General features: G+C 48.9%; 1 long non-coding RNA gene across 1 annotated transcript; it reads left to right on the forward strand.

Annotated features, from left to right (window-relative positions):
* The first annotated feature begins 3,520 nt into the window (after window positions 1-3,520).
* LOC147986483 (uncharacterized) lies at window positions 3,521-4,583 on the forward strand. Its single transcript, XR_015615210.1, has 2 exons — window positions 3,521-3,651; window positions 4,356-4,583. It is a non-coding gene; the product is annotated as an uncharacterized LOC147986483 (long non-coding RNA).
* Window positions 4,584-17,112: the final 12,529 nt, after the last annotated feature.

Consider the following 17,112-nt stretch of genomic DNA (forward strand, 5'->3'; position numbering starts at 1 on the left):
TGGCTTGAAAGCCATTGATCTCCACACGTGATAGCTCGTTTCTGAGAACACTTTTTTAAAATAATTGTCGTATTACAAGTTTGTTATTTTTCCTGGGAACTTGGCCACATATAATGACACAATGCGAAGGTTTCCCAATTTTTTGATTTTTTTTGAATTTTTTATGCCCGTTTCAAAATGCGGTCAAAACGACGGGAATGACCGTTCCTAGCTAGTGGTTGAATCTTATAATTTTTTTGGTGTTTCTCTGATTAAATAGATACTTGTGTACCTAGAAATGATTTTTTGAAAAAATAAAGAGCAAACTATGAGGTAGCTCTGGTTCAGATTTAACCCGCTTCCAACTGAATCGGCGGAAATTTGTCTTTTTCACCAGAGGTGGATCAAAACTTTTTACACCCAACCATTTGGTCAATTATGCATTAAATATGACCTAGTATTTTTGAAAAATGATTTGGTGCAATTTTGCAATAATTATTTGGTAAGTTCTTCACAAAAAGACATCATTTGGGGCACTCGAAAAATGATTAAAAATAGCTAGAAAGATGAGAAATGCGTACAAATTGGTCCTTATCCATAAAATGTGGTCTAACTCTAGTGAAAATTTGTGTGGTACCCTTTTGCAAAATATTTTTGATAGCTACTTCACAAAATCCCTCTAGTTTTTGTACTTGGAAGCTCTTTTAAATCACTGATTTTCCGAACCAATCAGAACCATTCCCACGGATCGATGACATGGCACTCATCCATCCATCCATCCATCCATCTCACCATCCCACATCCATCCGTGCATCCATCCGCCCATCCACCCCACCGCAGCACAAACCCTAGCTCACATCACACCCCTTCCCCCATCGCACCCTTCTCCCCCCATCTGCTCGCCGCCGCAGCCACCTCCCGATCCAATCTCACCCCGCCGACCTCATCGTCCACCTCACTCACCGCCGACCTCGCCGTCCTCCTCACCCACCGCTGCCAACCTCGTCCCTCCCTCCCCTCACCATCTCTCCCTCGTCTCACCTCACCGCGAGCCCCGCAACCCAATCCATCGCCGCCACCGCCACCTCCCTTCGGCGGAGCTCGCCGTCGTTCATGGCCTCCCCCACGCCCCCTCCTCTCGCCCCTCCCCTTCCCTCACCACCCAACCAAACCAACCAGCCCACCAACCCGAAGAGAAAAGCGAGCGGAGGCGAGATGGTGACCGGACGCGAGGCCGGCGAGGCGGCGCCGGGGGAGGAGGAGGAGCAGAGGGAGTGGGCAGATCTGACGCCGGTGTGCCTGGCGGAGGCGTTTCCTCTCCAATCCCGCTGGCTGGAGATCCACTCGAGCTCCCCCGTGATTCATCTCCAATCCCGCCGCCGTCCCCGGCTCCTCACCACAAGCTCCAGCAAGCCCGCCCTCCCCGCGCCCCTCAGAGCGGCCGCCGCGCCCCGCGGCTCGCGAGGCGACGAGCTCCGCAGCGCCTCCGACGATCGCGCCCGGAGGCCGCTGCCGTCCTCCCCGACAAGGCAGCTGCCGTCCTGGCGGCGTGCCTAGGCCCCGCGGCGCCGGACCAGCCCGGGTGGGTGCCCCTCGTCCCCACTTGTTTCCCCCCTCCGATCCGATCGATCCACAGGAGGCTGTAGCTGACCCCCTCTCTCACCTCGCCTTATGGATGCAGATCCATCGAGGGATACACCATCGCCGGTTGTGGAGCAGGATCTGGCGCTGGGGTTCAAGGTCAACGCCAAGGGCACTGCTGCTGCACGCCTTCATCAGCGTCAACACCTTCTTCAGTGAGACTGGTGCTGGGAAGCATGTCCCCCGTGCTGTTTTCGTTGATCTTGAGCTCACAGTGACTGATGAGGTGAGGACTGGCACTTCTTCAGTGAGATTGGTGCTGGGAAGCATGTACTACTTGTTGCAGTGTTACCCTTCTAAGTTTACCGGGCTCGATAAGGCATTAAGTGTCTTTAAGATTGCTGTTAGGACAATACTACAATTCAAGTTGTGAGCATATCACTTATTCCTGAGCAGAATGGTAGTATTTGCTTTAAGCAGAGTAGAAAAATGTTCAGTGTTAATTTGTTGTGTATATACGAGTAGCTCAAAACTTGTTGCCAAAAATAGAATAACTCATGTCTTGCTTGAACTAGACAAGGAAGACCTAATCAAGCTGAGTCTGAGTGAGTGGTAAACAATATAGAGCTCGGACGCTAATCAAGCTGATTTAACTAGTAGATGTCTAGATTAAACCTGTCCATTATTAACCCCTGCTCCTTGATGATGTCGAGCTCCACATCCACAATATGTAAACGTGTCAACGTTAATATTGCATTGATCCTTACTGTTTTGTTGGCTTTAGTTAATTTTTTTTTCATATAATAAAAACGTGATCTCGTTATACAATTTTGGGTTCTGTCAATTAATAGTTTGGAAAGCCTACAAGCCCTCTTATAGTTAACTAAAAGGTTGTTGAACATTTTTAACAACTGACTGTTGGACATTCCCATGCTATACATCACTGATTATGTACAACTTGGTACAAAATTGGTCTGATATTAGTTTTATATCACAAAAGTAGGGAGGTTCCTGCTGCTTATTAGTATCAGCTTTGGATTATTACTGTGTTTGGTTCACCACTGTATTGATTATCTTGGTGAGCATTTGTTTAATAACTGGAATACATTGTCTGCTGGGAACTCTATTTACCTTTGCGTACTATTACAAATGTCTGTGAGGGTCCTTTGTGCTACTACTATAATTTCATTCATGATTTCTACACATAGATTTCTCATCCTGCTATAAAAATGCTTGTGCCTGAATCTGTTTGCCGTTGCTAGTCAGAAGTCGATTATTACTGGTGTGTTCAGGATTCTATTTCTATAATCTAAAATATGTGTTAATTCTGATACAGCGTAAAGAGCTATGTGACCCCTGCTGGATGGGGCTTCGGTTGGACCTCTGATTGGGCTCCCCATAGACTTTGACCCAAGGTAAACACGAATTTGCTTTTATTGTTGCTGCACATGTCCCTGTCTTATAGAGAATAGTTTATGAGCAAACCCTGTGGTAACAAAACCATATGTCATGGGAGTGTGACACGTACTGTTTGTGAATGCCTGTGATTGGATTATTGGATATCTGCTGATTATATGTCCTCGTCCATCATTGTCTGGTTGTTCTTGCAAGCATTATTAGTTAGGTCGTGTAGGTGCCAAATTCTGCTTCTAGATTAGTCTATTGTACCTGGGCCCTTCGCGGTGGGGTTTGGACCCTGTGTCTGGGTTATTGTTATTGAACTTTGGGCCTGAGCATGGACTTTTTGGGCCTTCATTTTTGTTGGTGGTTATGAATTTGTGTACCTACAGTTCTACAAAATTGATATGACTGATTGTTTTGTTACTTGGACAATAACTTGCTATTTATGTACCTATAGTTCTAGTTTGTTGCTGCTCAATGCTCACATTCGCTTCTCATCCTTGCTATTTATGTTGGCTGACATAACTTGCCTGTTGCTCTTATGCGACCAGCATCCTCGTGACAGGGTTTGTCGGAACCGCCATCGCTTTAGGGTGCTTCTCCGGCGCCGCCATCATCACCAAGCGCAGGGAGTACCTGTACCTCGGTGGCCTGACCTCTTCTGGCATGTCGATCCTTCGACATGAAACTGTATGCTCGGTTTCTTCTCTTCCTTTTGGTGCGCATGCCATTACTGCGTGGTGACCACGTAGGTAAAGCTTGCAAGTCGATGGCTGTTAGAATTGGCGACTAGAAAGAAGCGCACACCTAGGTCGATCTATCTGCTGGTCGCTGCGAGCATTTTTTCTTCTAGTGTGGTCCAGGCCAATGGCAGCATGCATACATTTATATTTACTGGAAATGCATGCATTTCTTTAAATGCATGACAAACAAAAGTCGTTGCTGCTGCTAGGATAGGACATAGCAGTAGCTTGCTGGCTAGCTAGTGTATGTTGAATTGTTGATCAACTCGCCTTTGGGCTGGCTGCTAGTACACCTATGTATAGCTACCTAGGTAGGAGTAGCTATGTGGCGCATGTAGTGGATTATTAAAATATTACAATCTCTTGATCAGCAATGAAAAGCATCGAGATGCAGCTTTATACTGGCATGCGAGCGTATGCATGCAGCATGCTGTGTATGTGCACACTTGTGTACATCGGTAGCAACAATATGCAGTGATGGTGCCAACTATATGGATGAAGCTTATAAACCAAGCATGCATGCACAGTAGTGATGGTTTTGCTAGTAAAAATATACCAGCACTTACATAGTATACACTGGGTGCCAACATTTGTGATTCCTGTCAATATGGTCTGACCAACTGTGCTTAATGGTGTTGTGTCCTCTTGCAGCTCAAGAACGCAGGTGACAAGAAGAGGAAGAGGATGTCCTGAACGTTTCTCCCGCACATCGTAGATACCACCATCGCGGCCTTGTAGGAATTAAGCTGGCGATGTGCCACCCTTGTGTATCTGTTTTTGATTGTATGTGGAAGTTGGACGTGCATACGTGTATTTGCTCTTGTGAGTATTTGACTGGATGATCTTTGGATTTAATCAGTTAATAGAAAGATTTATTGATATTTTGTTGTTCAAATGTGTAAATTGAAATCTGTGAATGAAAAATACTAAATGTTCTACTTGACAAAATAATATTTGGGCTCTAAAAAGGCTACGGCCCAAACTATAGTGGATCAGAACCTTGTGCATTTCTGAAAAACCAGAAAAATAGGCTTAATGAAATGGTCCTAAAAAGGCCATGGCCCAAAATAAAAAAGGCCAAATTGTTGGGCCAGGCCCATGTAGCTAGAGAAAATTAATAGAGAAAATATACAGTAAAAAGGCCGAATTGTTGGGCTAGGCCCATGTAGAAAATCGAATTGGACCAGGCTGAATCTTGTGCCACGTCAGATTGCCACGCTGGATGCCTACGTGGCCTAGGGAGGTTGCTAGTGACCAAAACAGAACAATAGGCTTATTTTGGTCATAAACATTTGCGACCATTCCAGAAGAAAGGTCGCTACAGTTAGTTTACGACGCCTAGCTTTTGACCTTATGTTTTTGGTCACAAAAAGGTCATAAATGGAAATTTGTGACCATTCAGTGACCAATAGTGGTGGTCATAAGTTGACATATTTCTTGTAGTGATTGCTCTCCACTCGGTAGGATTTTTTTCAAACTTAGGCGAGTGCTGGACTGCCGTTAAGCCTCTTAGTGAGAGAACTTAGGCGAGTGCTCGACTGCAGCTAAGCCCCCGAGTGGGAGGATTGCTCTCCACTCGGTAGGATTTTTTCAAACTTAGGCGAGTGCTGGACTGCCGTTAAGCCTCTTAGTGAGAGAACTTAGGCGAGTGCTCGACTGCAGCTAAGCCCCCGAGTGGGAGGACTGCTCTCCACTCGGTAGGATTTGTTCAAACTTAGGCGAGTGCTGGACTGCCGTTAAGCCTCTTAGTGAGAGAACTTAGGCGAGTGCTCGACTGCAGCTAAGCCCCCAAGTGGGAGGATCGCTCTCCACTCGGTAGGATTTTTTCAAACTTAGGCGAGTGCTGGACTGCCGTTAAGCCTCTTAGTGAGAGAACTTAGGCGAGTGCTCGACTGTAGCTAAGCCCCCGAGTGGGGGGATCGCTTTCCACTCGGTAGGATTTTTTCGAACTTAGGCAGAACGGATTCGCGACTAAGCCCACCCACTGGGGGATTTCAGGAGTAAATAAGAACAACACAATCGAATGAGAGAACCGTAAGCTCTTGTCTTTGATAAACAAATTACAAAAGGTGTTGCTTATTACATTTTATTCAAACGAGTGTTTAAGTATAAAAGGGGCGGAGCAGCTCCGCGTTCCAAGCCCGTGGCTCGTCTTTCTGATGCTCGATACTGTAAAGATGGTATGCTCCGTTGTGGAGAACTTTGGTGACGATGAAGGGGTCTTCCCAAGTTGGAGCGAGCTTGTGTGGTTTCTGCTAGTCCACTCGAAGAACCAAGTCTACTTCTTGAAAGGCCCGACCCCTCACATTCCTGGCATGGAATCGACGCAAATCTTGCTGATAAATGGTCGAGCGGATCAAGGCCATCTCTCTTTCCTCCTCTAAGAGATCGACTGAATCTTGCCGGGCCTGCTCTGCTTCTGCTTCGGAGAAGAGTTCAACTCGGGGTGTGTTGTGGAGAAAGTCACTTGGCAGAATAGCTTCGGCTCCATAGACTAAGAAGAAAGGAGTTCTTCTAGTCGACCGATTAGGAGTTGTTCTTAAACCCCACAAAACTGACGGAAGTTCATCAACCCAAGCACCTGCTGCGTGTTTGAGATCACGCATCAGTCGGGGCTTCAGTCCTTTGAGAATTAGGCCATTGGCTCTTTCTGCTTGTTCGTTCGACTGCGGGTGAGCAACAGAAGCATAGTCGACTCGAGTGCCCTGAGAGGTGCAGAAAATTCTGAACTCATCGGAATCGAAGTTTGATCTGTTATCCGTGATGATGCTGTGTGTGACTCCATATCTGAATGTCAATTCTCTGATAAAACTGACAGCAGTGCTAGCGTCAAGGTTCTTGATAGGTTTGGCTTCGATCCATTTGGTAAACTTGTCGACTGCAACGAGCATGTGAGTGAAGCCGCTTTTGCCGGTCCTCAGCGGTCCAACCATATCCAGTCCCCAAACAGTGAAGGGCCAGACGAGGGGAATGGTCTTCAGGGCTGATGCTGGCTTGTGAGACATATCGGAGTAAAATTGACAGCCTTCACATCTGTCGACTATATCTTTCGCCATCTCATTTGCTCGTGGCCAATAGAATCCAGCTCGGTATGCTTTAGCCACGATGGCTCGAGAGGACACATGGTGGCCACAAGTCCCTGAGTGGATGTCATTGAGGATCATTCAAACTTCTTCTGGTGTTATGCACTTCTGACCGACTCCAGTCACACTTTCTCTGAACAGCTGCCCTCATCACAGTAAAAGTTTTAGATCGGCGGACAATCTGTCGAGCTTCTTCTTCATCCTCTGGGAGCTCTTTCCTGAGGATGTACGCAATGTAGGGCATCGTCCAGTCAGGAGTAATGGCTAGAACCTCCATGATTAGGTCGACCACAGCTGGGACCTCGACTTCAGTCAGATCCGTGGCGCTCTTGGGTTGTGGGGGCTCTTCAGTGAAAGGGTCTTCTTGAACTGTCGGCGTGTGAATATGCTCCAAGAACACATTGCTGGGAATGGCTTCTCTCTTGGAACCTATCTTTGCCAATTCATCGGCTGCTTGATTTTTCAATCGGGGGACGTGGTGGAGTTCTAACCCATCGAACTTCTTCTCAAGCTTTCTCACCGCGTTGCAGTAACCAGTCATGGATGGGCTTCTGACGTCCCACTCCTTCACCACTTGATTAACTACCAAATCTGAGTCGCCATAGACCATGAGGCGATGGACACCGAGTGAGATGGCCATGCGCAACCCATACAGGAGTGCTTCATACTCTGCTTCATTGTTGGAGGAATCAAAGTGAATCTGGAGGACATATCTGAGCTTGTCTCCTCCGGGGGATACCAGAACTACCAGCACCAGAACCGTTCAACATCTTGGATCCGTCAAAGAACATGGTCCAGTGCGCAGAGTGAACTTGAGTCGGCAGTTGCTGTTCGATCCACTTGGCGAGGAAATCTGCTATTGCTTGGGACTTGATAGCTTTCTTTGCCTCAAACTTGATATCCAAGGGAAGGAGTTCAATCGCCCATTTTGCCACTCGACCAGTTGCATCCCTGTTGTGCAGAATCTCTGACAATGGAGCGTCGCTGATGACTGTAACAGAGTGATCTGAGAAGTAGTGTGCAACCTTCTTCGTGGTCATGTAAATTCCATAGACAAGCTTCTGATAGTGAGGATATCTCTGCTTTGACGGGGTCAGGACTTCAAAAATATAATAAACTGTGTGTCGAACTTTGTACGCTTTTCCTTCTTCTTCTCGCTCGACCGTAAGTACTGTACTGATGACTTGTCCAGTGGCTGCTATATAAAGCAAAAGAGGCTCTTTGCTGATTGGAGCAGCAAGCACCGGCTGGGTGGAAAGCAGGGATTTTAGCTCTGCAAATGCTATATCAGCTTCTGGAGTCCACTCGAACTTACCTGATTTCTTCATCAGTCGGTAAAGAGGCAGCGCCTTTTCACCAAGGTGAGAAATGAATCAACTTAGGGCGGCCAAGCAACCAGTAAGCTTCTGGACATCATGCACACGCACAAGGCGTTTCATTCGGAGTATAGCGCCTACTTTCTCTGGGTTAGCATTGATTCCTCATTCAGAAACAAGAAAACCGAGCAACTTTCCGCCTGGAACTCCAAACATGCACTTTGATGGATTGAGCTTGATATCATACCTTCTGAGGTTGGCAAAGGTTTCAGCGAGTACGTCAGCAGGTCGGAAGCTTTACGTGACTTGACCACAATGTCATCCATGTATGCTTCCACATTCTGACTAATCTGAGTGAGCAGGCACTTCTGAATCATTCACATAAATGTGGCTCCGGCGTTCTTCAAGCTGAATGGCATTGTGACATAACAGAAGCACCCTAACGGGGTGATAAAAGCTGTCTTTATTTCGTCGGGTCCGTATAGACGGATCTGGTGGTACCCAGAGTAGGCATCCAAAAAGGACAAACGCTCGCACCCAGCAGTCGAGTCGACTATCTGATCGATGCGAGGGAGAGGGAAGTGATCTTTCGGGTAGGCCCGATTGATATGCTTGAAATTGATGCACATGCGGAGTGAGTCATCTTTCTTTGGGACCATGACAACATTGGTAACCACTCAGAGTGGTAAGTCTCTCGGATAAACTCAGCTGCCAAAAGCCGAGCCACCTCTTCATCGATTGCTTTTCTTTTCTGGACGGCGGACCATCGAAGATACTCTTTGACTGGTTTCACTTTCGGGTCGACTTGCAAACGATGCTCAGCCAGTCCCCTGGGAACACCTGGCATGTCAGAATGCTTCCATGCAAAGATGTTCCAGTTCTCACGGAGGAACTGGATGAGCGCTTCTTCCTATTTGGAGTCGAGTGTGGTCGAAATGTGGGTCCGAGCTGCATTGGGGTCCCTCGGGTGGATGTGAACAGACTTCGTCTCACCAGATGACTGAAATGCTGAATCTGTGGCTGGCTTCTTGGCTCGCAACAAGGCACTCGGGTCTGCATTTTTCTGGTATTCTTGCAATTCTGCCACGGCCATCTGGGCATCGGCGATCTTTGAGCCCTTCTGGAAACACTCTTCCGCCTTTTTCCGATTACCAGAGATAGTGATCACTCCTTTGGGACCAGGCATCTTCAGTTTGAGGTACACGTAACAAGGTCGAGCCATGAATTGTGCATAAGCTGGCCTACCCAGAATTGCATGATACGCACTCTGAAAATCCACGACTTCAAATGTCAACTTTTCTTTGAGGTAATTTTTGGCATCACCGAAAACCACGTTGAGTGCAATCTGACCGAGGGACGCAGCCTTCTTGCCTGGGATGACCCCATGGAAACTCATATGGCTTTCATTGAGTCTGGACATCAGAATGCCCATTCCTTTCAACGTTTCTGCATATAGAATGTTTAGGCCACTGCCACCGTCCATAAGGACCTTTGTCAGTCGAGTGCCTTCGACCACCGGGTCGACCACCAGCGCCTGCCTCCCAGGGGTGGTGATGTGCGCTGGGTGATCAGACTAGTCGAATGTAATGGTGGTCTGTGACCATTTCAAGTAACTAGGTGTCGCCGAGCGACCATGTTCACTTCTCTGTTGATGACTTTCAATCGACTCTTGTTTTCGACATCAGCAAAAATCATCACAGTGGAATTAATGTGAGGATAACCATCATCATCTTCCCCTTCACTCTCAGCCTTGTCTGCCTCCTTCTCCTTTTCCTTCGGTTGTTTCTCTCGGAACTGCTGGATCAGGAGCCGACACTGTCGAGTGGTATGCTTCGGGTAAATGAAATTACCTTCTTCGTCTTTTTTGGTGTGGATATGGCACGGCATATCCAACACGGCATTTCCATCCTGATCTTTTACTTTCTTGGGGTTCCACGGCCCTTTGGGCTTCCCCTTGAACTTTCCTTGAACCACAGCCAAGGCCTCACCCGGAGCAGCTGGTTCGGCCTTGCGTTTTTGTTTCCGACTGGAGTTTCCTCCTCCGGCTTCATGGGCGACTGCTTTGTGCTTGCCGCTCCGTAGTCGCTCCTCCTCTTCACCATTGGCATACTTGGTGGCGATTTCCATCATCCGAGTCAGAGTCATGTTTCCTGTCCGACCGAATTTCAGGTTCAACTCCCGGTACCTGACGCCTTCCTTGAAAGCACAAATTGCCTGATGATCAGACACATCTTCCATCGTGTGGTGCAGGGTGATCCACCTCTGGATATAATCTCTCAAAGTTTCATTCGGTTTCTGGACGCAACACTGTAATTCTGTCAAACCTGCTGGCCGCTTGCAAGTACCCTCAAACATTCTGACAAACACTCGGGCGACATCTTCCCAAGTATAGATGCTGCCAGGTGCCAACTGATTCAGCCACGCCCTAGCCGAGCCCTCCAACATCAGAGGAAGCTGTTTCATGGCCACCTCATCATTGCCGCCACCAATCTGGACAGCCACTTGGTAGTCTTCGAGCCAGGTGTCAGGCTTGGACTCTCCGGTGAACTTACTAACTCCAGTCGCCAACCTGAAGTTGGGGGGAATCACTGCAGCTCTGATAGCTCTGCTGAAGAACTCTGGGCCAGAGACATGCACCCTATTGCTGGTTTGCGGGCCTCTGTCATGGACATCTTGGTGAGCTCTATTTCTGTCGACCAAGCCTTGTACGAGAATAGATCTCGCATCAAAGCCTGGCTCCTTGGGGTCGACTAGAATACCTCTTCCGACGCTGTTAGGGCGCCTGTCTTCATGTGGCCACGACACGTATGACCCACTCCTTGGAGGAGGCATGGGCACTCGACGGCGACTATCACGATCGGCTCGACGATCATACTGCTCCTGGTTTCTGTATTGATCACGCCGCTCTCCACGCCCCTCACGCCTCGGGGGCGATCTCAGGCTATGGGCCGACTGGACCGTATCTGCGACCACAGATCTGCTATGGATCCTATCCCGCGACTGAGACATGGCCGTATTCTGCTCTCCTGCTGCCCAGAGCAAGGCCCTGATCTACGCCAGACCTCGGCCAGCTTCTGACTGGGAAGGTTGAATCGACTCTGCTATCCGGGCAGCAGCTGCTAGGTTTTGGATCGGTGTCCGGTATACCTGAGCTGGAGGTGGAAAAAGTTGGCATCGGCTGGACTCAGGAGCACGTTGACGAGCGCGATCGTCGAGTGCGCGCTGTAGGTTCTCCAACCGAGTGCGCTCAGCCAGATTGGCCAAGCGAGCCTATTCCAAGGCCTGGGCCTCGGGCGTTTCTCTAACTATAGGAGTATGCGGTGCATCCATGTTTCGGCAACGAAGTTCTTCTCTCTTCTGCGAGGAGAGAGGCTCAGGGCGGTACTCCTCGTGAACGCGCGACAGATCGCCGTTCCCGTCACCTCCGTCTTCACGATCGAAGCCAGGAGGACCGTGTTGTCCATTGACCATCAGGACTTCCGCTGCCGAGTCATTGTTGCCGCACTCGGATGCAGTCTCTACGGAGCCAGTCGACAGTTCGAACAGGCCGTAGAGAGACTCGTCGGGCTCGAACGCCGCGACTTGAGGGGTGGCCGACTGGCGGGCCACCGCATCCTTCACCCACCGTTGAATCCTCGACCAGCCGGTGCACTTGCTCCGGCGGGTCGCAGGTAGGGGGAAAGCCGTTAGAGTCGACTGGTACTGGGTCGACGGTTGCCACAGAAGGACACCGCGGACGCACGCGTGAAAGTGCGTCGCCCCACGGGCGGGGAGCGCGTCGACGTCGAGTGGTGCCTCCTGAAGCCAAGCGGAGTCGTCGGCGACAAACACGAGCGCGCCGAGACGGATCTCACGGCCCTCAGCGAAACCTCCTCCTGGAACCATGATGATGGGGATCAGAAAAATTGCAACTTCTCCAATAAGTTTCTAAGACACCTGCCCCACGGTGGGCGCCAACTGTCGTGGATCTAAGACTGACAGTAGAATGGGGGTAGGTATGGAGAGGCAAGATCCTAGCTATGGAGTAGTTGTACACACGAGTTTTACGAGTTCGGGCCCTTCTCGGAGGAAGTAACAGCCCTACGTCTCGGTGCCCTGAGGTGGTCGACTGGATTATATGTGTGTGTGTGAGTTTACAAAAGTGCGAACCCCTGTCCCAGAGGAGGGAGGTGGCTTATATAGAGTGCGCCAGGACCCCAGCTCCCCTCCGTTACACATGGTTCAATGCTCATAAAGGAAAGGCGTTACTGGTAACGTCTATAGTAAAATGTCATAAATGCTCATAATGCTATGGTTTAAGTCCTAACCGTTGCAGAGTGGAGGGTTCCTCATCTTCTAGTGGTCGAGTGTCTTCACGGTGGTCGAGTGAGCGCATCTCCACGGTCGAGTGGATGATGATTTCTCTTTGACTGCTTCTGATTCTTTGTAAAGATGTCCTTGGGGAGGGTATGCTGGATAGGTCCATGACCCTACCCTAGGTACATAGCTTCATCAATGACTGCCCTCTCCGGCAGAGCTCCGGAACAGGCCCCAAGATGGGATCTCGTGGATACAGAAAGTTGCGGCGATGGAATTAGGTTTTTGGCTCCTCTTCTGATCGTTTGGGGGTACGTAGGCAGGGGGCGCGCCCTAGGGGGGGCACCCCCCACCCTCGTGACTGCCTTTCCGATGCCTTGGCATAGGGTCCAAGTCTCCTGGATCACGTTCGGTGAGAAAATCACGTTCCCCAAGGTTTCATTCCGTTTGGACTCCGTTTGATAATCCGTTTCTTCGAAACACTGAAATAGGCAAAAAACAGCAATTCTGGGCTGGGCCTCCGGTTAATAGGTTAGTCCCAAAAATAATATAAAAGTGGAAAATAAAGCCCAATATAGTCCAAAACAGTAGATAATATAGTATGGAGCAATCAAAAATTGTAGATATGTTGGAGACGTATCATGGAGCATTGGGAGAGGCACCTGTATGGAGGTGGTCAGGAATCTGGGAGACTCACGCTGGTCGTAGCACCGCAGCTAAAATTATAATGGCAAGTCAAATCACGGGGCCCCACCTGTCCAGCAGTAACTCGCTGTCAAATCACACAACCCTACGTTTGCAGCAGCCTACTCCCTCTTCTTCTCGCGTCTCTGTCGAACCGACTAGGCGGAACTGCCCCGCCGCCTACCGCGCAAGAAAAGACCTGCCCTCGACTTTTAAATACTATACATTATACTAATTTTGTATCCATGGATTGCGCCCGCGCCATGGAGCAAAGCGTCTAGAAAACTAAGGAGAGACGGTGGTCTTGCAATAGAGAAGAGGGAGAGGCGAGACGGTGGTTTTGGAATGGAGATGATGGAGAGGAGAGGAGGTGGTTTTGCAATGGAGAAGAGGGAGAGGAGCGTGCGGCAGCGATTTAGGATTGGACGAGAGGGCCGGCGCGCTCTGACTGGATCAAAATCAAAATCAATTTGGTGACATGCATTCACATTTTGCTTGTCAAATACAGTACGTGGTCAAACTTTGACCCAAAATACGTGAAACAACAAAAAAATACTTCCAAGACCAGTGCCGCTCTTCCGCTCTTCTCCTCTTAAACCACCGGCGCTCCTCTCCCGTTCCAATCTAAATGCAGCGCCGCTCCTATCCTCTTCCATTTCAAAACCACCGCCCCTCCTCTCCTGTTCCAGTCCAAAACCAGCGTCGCTCCTCTCCCGTTCTAATCCAAAACCAGCGCTGCTCCTCTCCTCTTCCATTCAGAAACCACCGCCGGCGAGTGAAGGTGCTGTGGAGAAGTAGATCGATGGAGGAGTACAACCGATAGGTGAGGATCGCAGACGGCGACCCTGTAAAGCTAGCTAGGATGTTGGATATACAGTCTTGGTTTGACAACAAGGACCAAGTAGCGGCGACGGCGACATCCATGGCCAAATATCTGCAACAGAGAGAAAAGGTGGCGATACTCCCGGAGGGAGTCGCGCCGGAGTACATAGAGCTGCTCCTCTGGGCCATGGAGCAAACAGATTCATCGAATCTGATAGTGAGGGAGCGGTGGTGGGAGTATCGATCCCAGATGGAGCATCCACCAGAGATTGAAGGATCGAGCATCTACAGGGTGCCGTTTGTGAGGGTGTCCTGCAAGAGCGAGCCTATGGAGTCTTCGTCGACCGAACCCAACTGTAAGAGGAGAAAAGAAGTTGGCCCGACGACGCTTCCCCGCCATCGTCTCCCTCGCCGTTCACATCATCTCACGGGGCGGCTGTCTGCCGCCGAAGAATAGGAGGGGGCTGCCCCCCCCTAGCCCAATAGTCGGGCAGGTTGTGAATTGTTAGGAGGAGCTTAGGGTTGTCAGTATTTGCAGGTTGTGAATAGTGTTTTGTGTTGTGTATTTTGAGAGTACTTTCAGATATGAATGTCTTTTGAATTTCAGATTTGTAGTATTGAGCATATGAAGTATTTTATGAATTCTAGATATCTATTTTTAGCACTTAAAAAATGTAGTTTCATAGGAGTATAAAAGTGCAGACAATGTGATTCTCAGAGAAGAAACTGCAAGTTTCAGTTTCAGATAAGAAACTGCAAGTTCAGTTTCAGATAAGAAACTGCAACTTTCAGAGGCAGAGCATTTATATTAACACGGCCTTTTCAAACAGGGTTATCATCATGTTGGAAGTTTTATTCATGGTCGAAAATGGAACTACCAGCCAGTTAACATCATGCTGATCAATATTCATGCATAGCACATCTTCATATGATGCACAGTCAAAATGCCCACACAATGTCGAGTGTGCGAAACACAAAGAAAACGAGGGATGAAGTTTTGTCAAGTGTTGGACGTGGTTTTGGGCTGCCCCGTCTAGGCTTTCATTTTTAACATGCGTAGCCCACGTCCTCGGATGGGAGGTCCATAGGCCTGTTTGTATTTTCTTAGGGCCGTCATGTATCGACCGGCCTATGGACCTCCCATCTGAGGTTTTATTTTTGGCAGCCCAATTTATGTATTTTTTTGAAGAAAACGCAGAGGTCTGTTCTATTTTTATATAAGAATAGGAACGCCAGGTCCAACTTATGTTTCCCTTCTAACTATATTATATATATTTAAATTATTTTATATGTTGAATGTTTAGTTCACATAATTGGCAAATAGATGACTGCTCTCGCGATCCCCTTCACCCCCGCCACCACCTCCACCCTTGCCGCCGCCCCCGCCACTACCTCCACCCTCGCCGCCAACATAGATCTTGCCGCCACCCCCCCGCCTCCTGACTCTGGGCGCGCCTGCCCCCCTCAGCAAGTCCGCTCGCGCGCCCCATGGAGTCGCCGGCCATATCCATGGGGGAATGGCAAGAAGACAGGCAGATGTACAAGATGCATCTCCCACATGTCTACAAAGCCTTCCCGTGGATGCTCCAGCCGCTCGACTCCGTTGCGCCGGCGGTGCTGCGGGAGACTCGAGGGAGGAGATGGAGGGAGCGAGCGATGCGTATCCGCGATGACGCTCTCTCCTGGACCCAGTGCACGCGCGAATGGAGGGAAGCAGAGGAGGAAGCTGCAAGGGAGGAAGGCAAGGAGGGACCGAATCCGTTCTCTCACTCACGCAGGTATGCTCGGATGTGCAAGGATCATGTGGATTGAGAACTGCTGAATCTAGCCCTGCAGATCTACTTCGAAGGAGATTTCTCGGAGAAGCACAGGATGCCCCACCCCAGTGAGCCGCCGATTGCGTTCGTTCGACGGGCGAAGGAGAAGTGAATTCAGGAGATCCACGCCATGCTGCGAGATGGGAATGCTTGACTGGACTCCTGCCCACCAGCACGCCACCGGAGCCGGAGCAGGTGGATAGCCTACCTTACCTCTCCCCCAAACCTGCAGAAGATTGAAATTAGGCTTGCAATCTGCTTCAATTGAGCTATCTGGTGGTTATTTCTGCTTCCTGAGAGACAACATCTGGCTGGAGGATGAGAAGGAACCAGGAACTCCGATGAATTTCCCCTATCACAATGGGGGGGAGCGCCGGTTGGGCAGTGGTACGGCCCAACTCCGCCTAAAATGGGGGCACAATCTGGGCAGGCTCCTGTAATTGCCCAAGATCAATCTGCTGGTGGTTTTGACTCTCAGATCAGTGGGAAATCTCAAGTCAAGAATCAGCAAAAGAAGAGATAGGACATCCAGAAAACTGCTCCTGCCCCTGCTTCGGGCCTTATGGCATACTCTGAGGTGATCTGCTACAACTTTGGGGAACTAGGTCATCATTTGGATAAATGTGTCAAGCCCAATAGTTGTTTTGTCTGCAAAATGGTTACCCATAAAGTTGAGAATTGGCCTGTCAGAAGGAAAACCCACAGTTCTGCTAGATATGATGGAAGTGCTGCTCTAGGATTATGTCCACCATTGACAGAATTTTTTGTGACACAGAATTAGATAGTTTTTCCCCTTTCTAGTTGTAGAGCTCTGCCCAGATGTGGTAGTGACCACACTCCTTTTATCTGGGACTCTGGTTTTAACCAAAATCCAAATAGCAATAGTTTTAAATTTGAAAAGTGGTGGTTCCTTAGAGAAGATTTTACTGAGCTAGTCAGGAAAATCTGGAATGAGCCTACTGGGAGCAGCTGCCCCCTAGAAAATTGGCAGATTAAAATCAGGAGATTTAGAAGAACTACCAAAGGTTGGAACTCCAATGAGGAAGCTAATCTTAGAAGATACAAAAGGCTTCTCCTCGTTGAGTTTGATTCTCTAGATATTAAGGCAGAAACCACTAACCTCTCTGAGGCTGAGACTAATAGATTAAACTTTGTCCATGTAGAGCTCAAGAAAATTTGGCTTCAAGAAGAAATCAAAGCCAAACAAAGGTCTAGAGATAGGAACATTAAGGAGGGTGATAGAAATACTGCTTACTTCCATGCAGTAGCTAACCAGAGTAGGAGGAAAACCCTCATTCACTCCCTTGATGGCCCTAATGGCCCTGTTACTGAGGTAGATGAGATGCTGAAAGTGGCTAGTGACTTCTACAAAGACCTGTTTAAGAAACAA

This window comes from Triticum urartu, chromosome 2A (assembly GCF_056163025.1).
Source record: "Triticum urartu cultivar PI428250 chromosome 2A, HENAU_Tu73, whole genome shotgun sequence".
Lineage (NCBI taxonomy): Eukaryota > Viridiplantae > Streptophyta > Magnoliopsida > Poales > Poaceae > Triticum > Triticum urartu.